This window comes from Crocodylus porosus, unplaced genomic scaffold (assembly GCF_001723895.1).
Source record: "Crocodylus porosus isolate Cpor-Errol unplaced genomic scaffold, CroPor_comp1, whole genome shotgun sequence".
Taxonomy (NCBI): domain Eukaryota; kingdom Metazoa; phylum Chordata; order Crocodylia; family Crocodylidae; genus Crocodylus; species Crocodylus porosus.
This window is the reverse complement of record NW_017728951.1, coordinates 56,399,149-56,410,193: the sequence shown is the minus strand read 5'-3', so window position 1 is coordinate 56,410,193 and position 11,045 is coordinate 56,399,149. Positions and strand designations below refer to the sequence as shown.

Here is an 11,045-nt window from a genome sequence, read left to right as displayed (position 1 = left end):
ACACCTTGCTGGGGTCATTTGACCCCAGTACTATTTCCTGCCATGGCAGGGGGTCGGACTTGATGATCTGCTCAAGTCCCTTCCGACCCTACAAATTATGAAGACTACAAAATGCCAAGTGAGCTACACAAAAGGTTTGACTGAATTAAAAAAAATAAATCAATAGAAAGACACATATATATAATCTCAATTGTTTATCTACCCTGCTCAGTTTCGTAACACCTAGGGATGTCCAACTGGCAGGCCCCTTAAGTTAAGCTGTGGCCTCTCAGGCTTCCAATCAGGGCACCACTCTCTACAGTCGTCTTCTCTCAGGGCTCCCCCTCCAACTTCCAGTTTACACTGCCTCCCCCACCTCTGTTTGTGGGGCTGGGTAGCATGGCCAGACCCTTGAGACCCTGTGCAGCACAGTGTAAGGGGGTAGGGAGACCCTGCACTGCACAGCACGGCAGAGTGAGGTAGAGGCCTGTGAGAAAAATAAGGCATGGCAGTGGGGCACTGGCATGTTGCAGTAGGGGGCACACATATCATATGGCATGTAGTCCATGCAGTGTATGACTAGGGGCCACAGGCCCCTAGCCACTCAGAAGCTGGATAGAAGGAGCAGCCAGAGCAATAAAAAATTACTAGATACATGCAAATCGAGTAACATAATAATGGCTCCAAAGCTCCCTCTAGCCACCTCAGTTCAATTATGGCTTCAAATCATCCAGTCTCTTGCTGTATGCAACGTGTATGTGTTGAACTGTTCAGGGGCAAAACAATCCCAAGATGCCATCTAACAAACATTTATTTGGGTAAGAACACTGCCCGAGGAGCTACTCAAAATCTGGCTGTTAAGTTGCTCTGAATTCCCTGCTCTGTCAATGTCAGCTGCAATGCTTCATTTATAGGCTTCTCAAATCTGTCTCTGCAGTCTGACTTCTCACAATGCCTTCCTGAACAAGACTGGAAGCCTACTTCCCTCTTCACTTTCAAACCCTTCCTCAAGTGCCTACTTTTACCCTCAGCAAGAAGTCAGTCAACAAAATAGGTAGGTGAGCAAAGCACAGTACAGTTACTAGTGGAATGCCTACACACACAGCCATTTGGCATATCTATTTCTCCTTCTACTTTCAAACTGGAAATTAAAACAAAAAAACTGCCATTAGTTAAATCCAAACACTACCTGAGGTGCCATCCTATTACAACTAATAGTATACAGATTTCACATAATTAAGCCATTTGACACATCATTTTAAGGCATTACTATTGAAAAAATGTATGATATTCACCATGGCGCTGGAAAATTTCTTTATAGCAAATGTAGGTGAGCCAGACAGAGGTGATGAGGAAGGTATGAGGGATAGGTTTGAATAGCACATTTACCATAAACAATGTATCTAAAAAATTAACAGAAGCTGTACAAATACAAACCTCCCAGTGTTGCATATATTACGTTAGAAACTGCAATTGCATTAAAATAATTATTATTTTTGGTCTTGTATGTCACATGACTTTCAGTAAGAAAACATTTTGTATCTTAATAGCAGATATGAAGTTTTACAGGCCCTTTATTCAGGCCCTGGTTCATGATTTTAATTATTCCCAGAAAAGAGAAACATTAACATAGAAATATTAAACACTCACCTCCAAGTGCAATTACCCCAAAACAAGCTTACTGAGTTTTGTAGGACATTATGCAACAGCCACATGCAAGATTTTGCCCTAAATTACTGCTATGAATCCTTGAACTTAACTCCATTAGTTTGTGTAAAGATCTCTTTTTAAATTCAAATGAAATGTTGAACAACAAAACTAAACAAGAAACCCAATGGGAAAGCTACCATGTTATACATTTAAAGATCTGAAATCTAGGTGATATCAAACTTTAAAGTATTTATTTGTAGGGCCAGATTCACCAGTACCCTATAGCTTTTGATGCAGTGCAAAGAACATGTGACAACTCCAAATGTATATCTCCCCCATACCTTCTACATTCCTTTATTTATACCTGCCCAGTTTTTCCTCTCCTGTGTTCCTTGAAGAATAGATGTAGGGCAATGGGTCATTTAAGTTGTTGGGGTTTTTTTTTCAAATAATCAGCTGACACTGCAGAAAAATCTTTGGAGAAACTAAGGACATTTTGAAAGAACACAGGTGTTCTCAAATTTCCTATTCTTATTGTTTTAAGTGAAGTCAAGCTACCCTTCATTAGGTATCTGTTTAATCCACTGGAAGTCAGAAAGGAGCCTTTTATTATGGTACCTGTCTAACCTACTGGAAGTCGGACAGGAGCCATGTAAGGATTGCACATCAGCTGTAAAAAAAAAAAACTAGGGCCGTGCAAAATTTCAAACGCTGTTTTGTTTCGGCAGTGTTTTGAGCATTTTGACACTTGAAACTCCAAATCCAAAATGAAATGGGAGAAGTGTCAAAACAAAACAAGTGGAAACATTTCGAAGATGTTTTGATGCTGGGATTGCAGGGAAAGAGAAAGTAAGGAGAGGGAGGGGAAAGGGGGGGAACAGACTGACATTTGTAGCTGGCCAGTGTCTGCCAACTGTCCCTGAGGTCCCTTCCAAACCCAATGCTCTGGGGGAGTGACCTAAAAAATTTAAAAACAGCATACAAGTCTGTGAGTGCCTAAGCCACGGACAGGCAATTATTTTGGGCAGAGGACCGCTTACTGAGTTTTGGGAAGCCATCAAGGGCCGCATGACAGGCAGCCAGGGGCAGATAAATATTAGTTTTCTAAATTTTTAGGGGCCCCAGAGGCCGGACAGAATGGCCTGGCAGGCTGCATTTTGCCCACCCCCCTGGCCTAAGCTGTCAGCCTTTGTCAGCCTCTCTCTTGCCAGAGAGCAGCATCTGAAAGGCACCGAGAGTCTGACTGCTTCCTAGCTGCTATTGCCTAGCAAGGGGATGTGTCTTCTAATGGAAAAGGATTAGTTATAGCTTATACTGACAGCTTGGCTATACTAGCCTAACTTCAATACTAGTATTGTTATCCCTATATCATTTTTTTTCCCCTATATCCATTCCTTTTTTTTTTTTTTTTTTTTTTAACCTGAAGAAAAAGAAATCTGTGTTTTGCCTCACAGTGTGATCGCTGGGCAATTCAGGAAAGCACAGCATAGATTAGATAGACTGTACACACAGACACCTACACACTACCTGCGGTCGGACACTTTTTCCAGCACAGGAAAACGAAGTGTGTTGGAAAGGCTGGTGCTGCCAAGTCTGGGAGAAGAATGAGGGTGGGCAGAGGGAAAGGCGTCAGTTCCCTGCTGCCCAAGCTTAGACACAGCCTCTTTTCAAGCAGCCATTAGGCTTCTGCAGTACTGGGAGCTGCAGCGCCTGCAGTTGCACCCCCTGACACCAGCTGCAATAATAAACCCCAGCATCAGCAGCACAACAAGCAGCACAGTCTCCTCCACCCCAACTGCAGGTCCTAGCATAAACCTCCCACTCTTAGAGGAGCTCAGTCTTGACGTAGGGGATCTCAGTTTGATAGCACAAGAAATTCTGGGGCAGGAGGAGGAAGCAGAGTTCATTCTCCATACCCTTCAAAGTTCCCCTAGAGCCAGGTCCCCTTCCCCAGAAGCGACTGTGGAAGAGGCTGTGGGAGGCAGCTGGCTCAGCTCCTGCTATTGTGCCTCTGCCTGCTGAGGAGGGGGATAGGGCAGAAACCCTACCTGCACCCCAGAAGCGAGAGGGTACTTTGGTCTGGGATCATTTTGAGGTGTCAGATGATCCCACATATGCTACTTGCCTGCACTGCCAAGCCAAAACCAGCCAGGACAAGGGAATGAAGCCCACAAGAACCACAGGGATGCTGATGCATCTCTGCAGGCACCACCTCCTTGCTCTTGCTCCTCTTCAGCCTGGAACCAGTGGAAGCATGGCCCAAGGGAAGTCCACTTCTTGCTTCAAAGCCCCTGTCCCCCCTAGCAGAGACAGGCCACCCTAGAACAACGGGGGAAAGCCAGGCACACAGGGGCACACATTCCCAAGGTGAGAGAGGTCACACAGAGCATTGAGGAGACACTTGCTGTGGATGGCCAGCCTTTCTCTTTTGAGTGGCCAGGATTCAGATGGCTCATGGCGCTCGTGGCCAAGGTTCCCTCTAAGCTGCGTGCATACATGGCTGTGCACAATAAAAAAAATGTTGCCGCGCAGTAACTCTTTAATGCTGTGCACCGGGGCTGGCGTGGGACACTTACTGCCTGGCTGTGCGGGGGCTGCTCCGCTCCACTTTGCTTGTCACTGGCATTCCTGCGAGGAGGGAGAGCGCAGCCCCGGCCAGAGCAGCCCGTGAGGGGCTGGCCCGCTGATCAGTGGGCAATCATCACCCCCGCCCCTTCTTCCTCCATGCCTGCAGCGCGGAGCAGGCAGCGGCTCCTCCGAGGCACGGCAGGGGTGGGGACAAAGCTGGGCAACACACAGACTCCACGAAACCGCTCTGGTTCCCAGCCCCTTCAGGCAAGCTTCGCCCTGAGCCCTGCCAGCTTCACCCTAATCTTAGCTTTCATCCCTGTGCTGTAAGTCCCACAGCTCCTGCGCCAAAGCCCGGCAGCCCCATGGGTCTTCCGCGCTCTGCCTGCTCCCTGCCTCCATGCCTCACTGCAACCTTTGAAAGCGATGCCATGTGCCTCGCTGCCTGATCTGCTCAGTGGTGGGAGGCACATTGTGCCACACCGCTTTCAAAGGCTGCAGCGAGGCATGGAGGTGGGGACTGGCAGAATGCAGCCTGCACGTGGGTCCAAGAGACGACAGGGAGGTACACACACTTCATGTAACAAAGGTACCGGACACAAAGTCAGCTCTTTGGTAACGGAAGACAGAGAACTCAAATACTTGCCCATATTTAAGTATTAATTAAGGCTTAATCCTGGCCACATCGACATGATTACAAGGTAGCATGCGAGTATTACAGCTAGTTTCTTCTATTATTTACAACAATGCAAATTAAAAACAGAATTGGGCCTTTAAAGAAAAACATCTAACAAGATAATAAATAGACTGAGACAAATATTAAAGAATGTATCTGGTACACAGTGTAATACTAAATATTAAAGGGGGAAGCAGGACCAATTCCGGAATGGACCAAAGCAGCATGCTCACAGACTGAAGCGGGGTGCTCATGGATCACTATACTTTTGAGGGAACTTTGCTTGTGGCCCCATCATACAAAGTTCCCACACACACCAACTTCAGCAAGATGGTGGTGCCCTCCCAGTATGAGGTATGCAGAGAGTACTTGAGGGAGAAGCTACACAAGGCAGGTCTGCAGGTGGCCTTACACTTCACCTCAAACATCTGGAACAGCCAAGATGGAGATCACGCCTACCTCTCCCTCACAGGGCACTGGTGCGACCAGTCAAGCCATCAGGGCTCTCCTTCCAGCCAAGGTGATGGACGAGTCCCACATGGCAACCGAGATCATGGGGGCCACAGGTGCAGGGGTGGCTTGTTGGGCAAGGTGAGCTCACCTGTGGGTTCATAGTCACCGACAATGGGGCCAATATGGTCAAAGTGGTCCGTGATGCCATCTTCGTCGGCAACCGCTGTGTGGCATACAAGTTGCACCTCATTGTCAGGGACACTATGGAGGGGGACAAGGCTGCCAGAGATGGCACCAGCACCACAAGCAAGTTCATTTCCAAATGCAGGAAGGTGGCAGGCTACTTCCACCAGAGCATCAATGGGGGCAAGATGCTGTGGGACAAACAAACAGAGCTGAACATCCCGCAGCATAAAATCATTTAGGATGTGGAGACTTAGTGGAACTCCACATACCTGATGTTTGAAGGGCTAGTGGAGCAACAGAAGGGCCTTCCATGAGATGGCCTTGCTTGGAGAGATTGGGATCAGCGGCCCACTTAACAGAGCTGAATGGGATACCATCTCCCAGATCTTGGTGGTTCTCAAACTCTTCCTTGAGGCCACCAAGACCTTCAGTGCTGGTGATCCTCTCCTTAGTCAGGTGATTCTTGTAGCAAGGGACCTTCAGAGCCAAATGGAGAGCTTCCAGGGGATCACTGTTCCTGGCTCGGGCAAGCTGCTGTAACCAGATGTCCAGGCACTGGTGAGGCAGCTGAAAGAGGGCATCAGGAAATGGCTTGATCCCTGCAATCCAGTACAGTCAATGTGCTGGCCGCCATGTGTGACCCGGGGATGAAGGGGAGCGTATGCAGCAGTAAAACCTTGGATCACTGGACAGAGGTGCTGGTGAATAGTCAGGGAGGCAGCAGGGTGGAGGCAGGGGAAGTGGAAGAGGGGGATCCACTGTCCTGTGCCAGCACGCCATCCACCAGTCTTCCCCTCCACTACAGGTGCTGCCAATGTGGGCTTGCGGCATGGCTTGCATGGTGAGGTCCAGAGGCACCAGACCCCACCATCAGACAGGTAGCGCTCAAGCCTTGGAGGCTGCCTATGAGCTGCACTTAATCAACCTCCTAGGTACAGAAACTAATTGACTTAATATAGACATTGGACTTACGACACAAGAACCTGCTGGATATTTGACTCCCTGGGTACCTCTCCTCTTTTACCTGCTACATACCCTCCCCTCCCCACCCTTACCCCAGCCTGCCCCTCACACCCTGATGCCTCCATTTCCAATTTCACTGACTGGCTTTCTTGCCTGCACTGCATGCAGGCCTCTGACTTCTTTACTATTCCTTCCATCCAGGAAGAGCACACACACCAACTGCAGGTGCTTCCTCAGCCTGACAAAGGGTTTTCAACCCCAAAGTTTGCAAAGATATACTTCTCCAAGTATTCAGTTGGTCCACTAAAAGATATCAGATTGACCCAAAGAACTTGTTTGCCTATGTCCTTAGACCAACATGACTACACCCTATACCCCTAGCATATGTCCCCAGTCAGCTGACTGGAAGAAGGCAGGGTCCTGGGCACATCTCAGCCTCAGGAATGGGGCAGGCAGAGAGAGTTCTCTGGCAGCTACTGGAGAAGAAGCTCCTGCAGGAAAGGAAAAAAAGGCTCTATGACAGTTTGGCTGCTTGAGATGCCAGTGCTACTGTGTTGCTTATCTGCTGTTATTTAAAATGGTGGACCAGGCTGAGGCTATAGGGGAGGAGGCCTCATGGGACAAACTGCTGTGTCGTGCAGAGACTCCAGTGCCAGTGAGGGCGCAGCAACAGGGGCATAGGGAGCCCAGAGACAACAGAAGGTAGAGTGAGACTGAGACCTCATTACAGGGGCAACATCAATATACTATCTGGGAGGCATGGGGTGTGGTAAGGAGTGGTTGGAGGCATGGGGCATGGTAAGGGATGGTTGGAGGCATGCACCTAACCCATTAAGGCTTAGGGTGTCCCCTTGAGGCACCTACTTAGAGCAGGTCCCATCAAGGAGTCCTACAGGGTTTAGTGGGGTCCATTAGGATCGTGACTGAGCTGAAGCTCAAGGGCAGCCTCCCTATCTTTTCCAGTAAGACATGGTGGCAGGTGAGAAGAGAAGGCACCTGCAGGGTGGAGCTGGCACAGTCACAAGGCCCAAGGGGTATCACGGCCATCTCTAGGGACTCTACTCTGTGACAAAGTCCAGTTTCCCAGAAACCCCTGCACCTATCTCCTTGAAACTTTGCAGGCTTCATAGCCTCAGCAGGGGCTACCATGCCTGTTGTTTTCACCCCTCTCCATGTTAACACACACAAACACACACACACACAGTCACATGTCACAAGTTTTCCTTATCAGCACCTTGAGGTGCAGTTTCCCAGAAACCCCTCCACTAATCTCCTTGAAATTTGGAAGGCTTCATGCCCTCAGAGGTGGTTACCAATCCTGCAATTTTCTTCAGAATCTGGGAAGAAGTGACAAAGTCATGGGCATTTTGGTCAGTCCCCATTTTAGCCTATGGCCGAAAAACTGAAACAGTGTCAAAACTCAAAAGTTTCAGCTGACGCAAAATAAAACAGCAATTCAAAACGCCGAAACGAACTGCTGTCCCATTGAAATGCCAAATCCAAAACAAAATACAGGCATTTTGCACAGCCCTAATGGAAACTAACTATGAAGTTGATTAAATGGAGCCAACACTGAGTGTGACTATAAAGGGTAAACAGGCTGATGGGAACCTACAACAAGAATAGGTTAGCACAATCCATCTGAATAAGGTATACGACAGTGCCCATTTCATGTAGTACATCTCAGCACCAACTCTTTTTAATGTCATTATGAGTCTCTATATTGCATACATTTTGACTTCCTCCCAACTCCTGAAGCTGAGCTGTGCCTTTCTTGCCCATTTCCAATGAGTCCCGTTTCTTAACAAACCTCAAATGTCTGGTAAACATCACCAAACAGGGCCCTGTCACATGAGGTAGAGACGGATCAGGCTGCCCTACACCTCATCTGCATGTAAGTTTTTTTTGCAGGATCCTAGGGCTTGTGCCAGGAACATCTGGTTCCAGGCCTGCCTGGGGAAGCCAATTAGCACATGGATCCTTTTATTTGTTTGTTTTGGTTTTTTAAGAGGGTGGGGGAGAAATGTCCATCTGAAGTACTGAGCAGTCCTGAGCCATAAATGCTGTTGACTCTGCTGGGACCCAGCCCAAAGAACTCTATGGTGAAGCCTTTTGGCTTTGGACTAATAGTATGCATAGCTCATACTCTCTCCAGGTATGTTCTACAGTGTTTCTTAGAAGTATATTTATGCTAAAAACCTGTGCTAAAACTTGCAGCAGTTTCAAAAATGGTAAAATACCTAATTTCTGGATGTATATGGGTACCATATACATATTGCAACATCTATATTTATTTTAAGGTTTGCTTTTTCAAATCTGTTCCTCATTTTCATGTGCTCAGGGAGAGCAAGATCTGAGAATAAGGAAGGGGGAAGGGGATGCAAGAAGATGACATTAGGGTGAGGCAAAGGGGCTACTTGCTCCCCCCCCAATTTATTTTTCCTGCTGTAGCAGTGGAAGGTTGACAAATTCAAGACAAGCCTCTGATAATTAAGGTTCTATACCTGAAAAATTGTATCAAATGTTAACATTGTCCATATATAGAATGTAATGATGGGAACAGGATCATCTTATATGAAAGTAAATACAGTAGATTTCCCCTCTTATTTCTAAATATTCAATTCGGGAAAATGTATATTCTGTTCTCTACTAGCATAACACACCGATGGGAGATGTTTTCATTTAACTTTCCAAAAGAGAAGGAACAAGTTGGGACAAAAGAAACAGGTTGAAGCATTAGCACCTGAAAAATAAAATTCTTAGCAGCACAAAAACTTTTTAAATGTTAAAAGCAGAAGCATCTTTATAAATTTTCTCCACAACAGTGATATTACCACCCAGTAAAATTGACCATAAAGTGTATCAGTAATCAGTGATCCAAATTAATTATCAAATAATCTGAACAAACTTGGGTGTGGAACATTCATTTTAAGACTAATGCATCCAGAACCAATCCTAATTTAAATACATACAATGGCATGAAAATAAGACACTGAGCTACTACACTTGAACTGATCCACCAAGAGGCAAGAGTCTCAATTCCACAGCGGTGCTTAAAATAAAGTAAGTTTTTAATATTACCACTTACCCTCTTTGGCCCACTAAAGATCTTCCTGGTGTTTTCCTTAGATTTATCACCTTGTTTGTTTGTGGGTTTTTTATTGCCTTCAGGGACACCTGATGGATCTTCTGAAAACTCCAGTAAATCTGCAAAGGTAAATATAAATGAAGAAATATTCAGTTAAATGGCTTTCCTTAAAAGATGGCTTCTTACATTATAAACTGCCATATAAATTATATTGCTGAAATTTTACAGGAATTAGACATTTGTATTCTGGTATTTTAAAACATATAATTGAGATTGCTTGAGGACATAATAAAACATCTTAACATCTACTAAAAGCCCCTGACATTAAGAAGGTTCCCATTCATAATTCTCATCACATCAGAAGTAAAGTTCACTTGATCATGAATGAGTCCAGCACAGTACTTGGGGAATGTTAGTGAGCTTGAAGAATAGGCACAGTTCCTTGCAAACTGCTTGGCCAGCAAAAATTATTTATAATTTTTTTAATAATTCAAGTGTTTCAAGATACATAGGAAAAAAGTGGAAAAAACAAGATGATAACCAAAATGTTTTTAAAAGTCCACTTTGATCTGTGCACAATGGTTAAATATTGACTGTATCCTACTAAAAATCCTTAAAAGTGATGACTGTTCATATACTAGACTTTAATGCTGACATTAATTTTTCATACTATCAGCTTTTTCAGCAGTTTCATGTACACCTGAGGTCCCTGAACTCATGGAATGCTGTGGTTGGGCTTATGGTATCTTTTCCATGCTTGCCGCTGTTCTATGAACGGTCGATATGGCCAACTTCCCTGCCTGCCATGTGCTTGAGATTATTATCATTAATATTAATTTTTAGATATTATTAGGCAGAAGGTTTATTTTTTTAGTTTGTTCTTTTATGCCCTTTTACGCAATATGCATCTATCCTACAATCCTCTCATCCGTATATACGCCCGACCTCAAAATTAGATATCTACACAGTCTACTTAAGACGGTGCACTTTACTTCGTTTTGTTTTTTGGGTTTTTTGTGGGTTTTTTTTTTTTTACTACGCAGATTTGTACAAGTCTCACACACAGACCACAGATGTTCCTTGCATCTTTTTCCGATATCACTTACAGTAGTAACTTTGTAACTTCTCACACACAATGACTTTAACCGTAAACAGCTAACACAAATGAACTAAACTTAGTATTCACGAATGGACTTTCTCTTTGAATCTTCTTTCTTTTCATTTCGTTCAATTTTTTTTTTTTTTTTATATTAAGGAGAGGTCTTATAGCTTCATATCCCTCTACATCAAATCCTTTCATCTTTAATAGTAATGGCATCCACAGTCAGCCCCATCTTTAGCTGATAGTCCTGACTCCTCTCGGAACATCAGCCAAACCAATCTCTAGCGTAGAAAGGGTTTTAACACCAATCCCCCTTTTTTCCTTACTATTACAGAAGTATGTCCTGCGTCCTTCAGAGTTTCTTCGGGGATCCACCCCTC

The 11,045-nt window shown here is 45.2% G+C and overlaps 1 protein-coding gene across 1 annotated transcript in view; it reads right to left on the bottom strand.

Moving 5' to 3' along the window:
• The window catches only part of WAPL (WAPL cohesin release factor), a 129,786-nt gene that overhangs the window by 46,330 nt on the left and 72,411 nt on the right, over nucleotides 1–11,045 (bottom strand). The gene's annotated exons all lie outside the window — the stretch shown is intronic.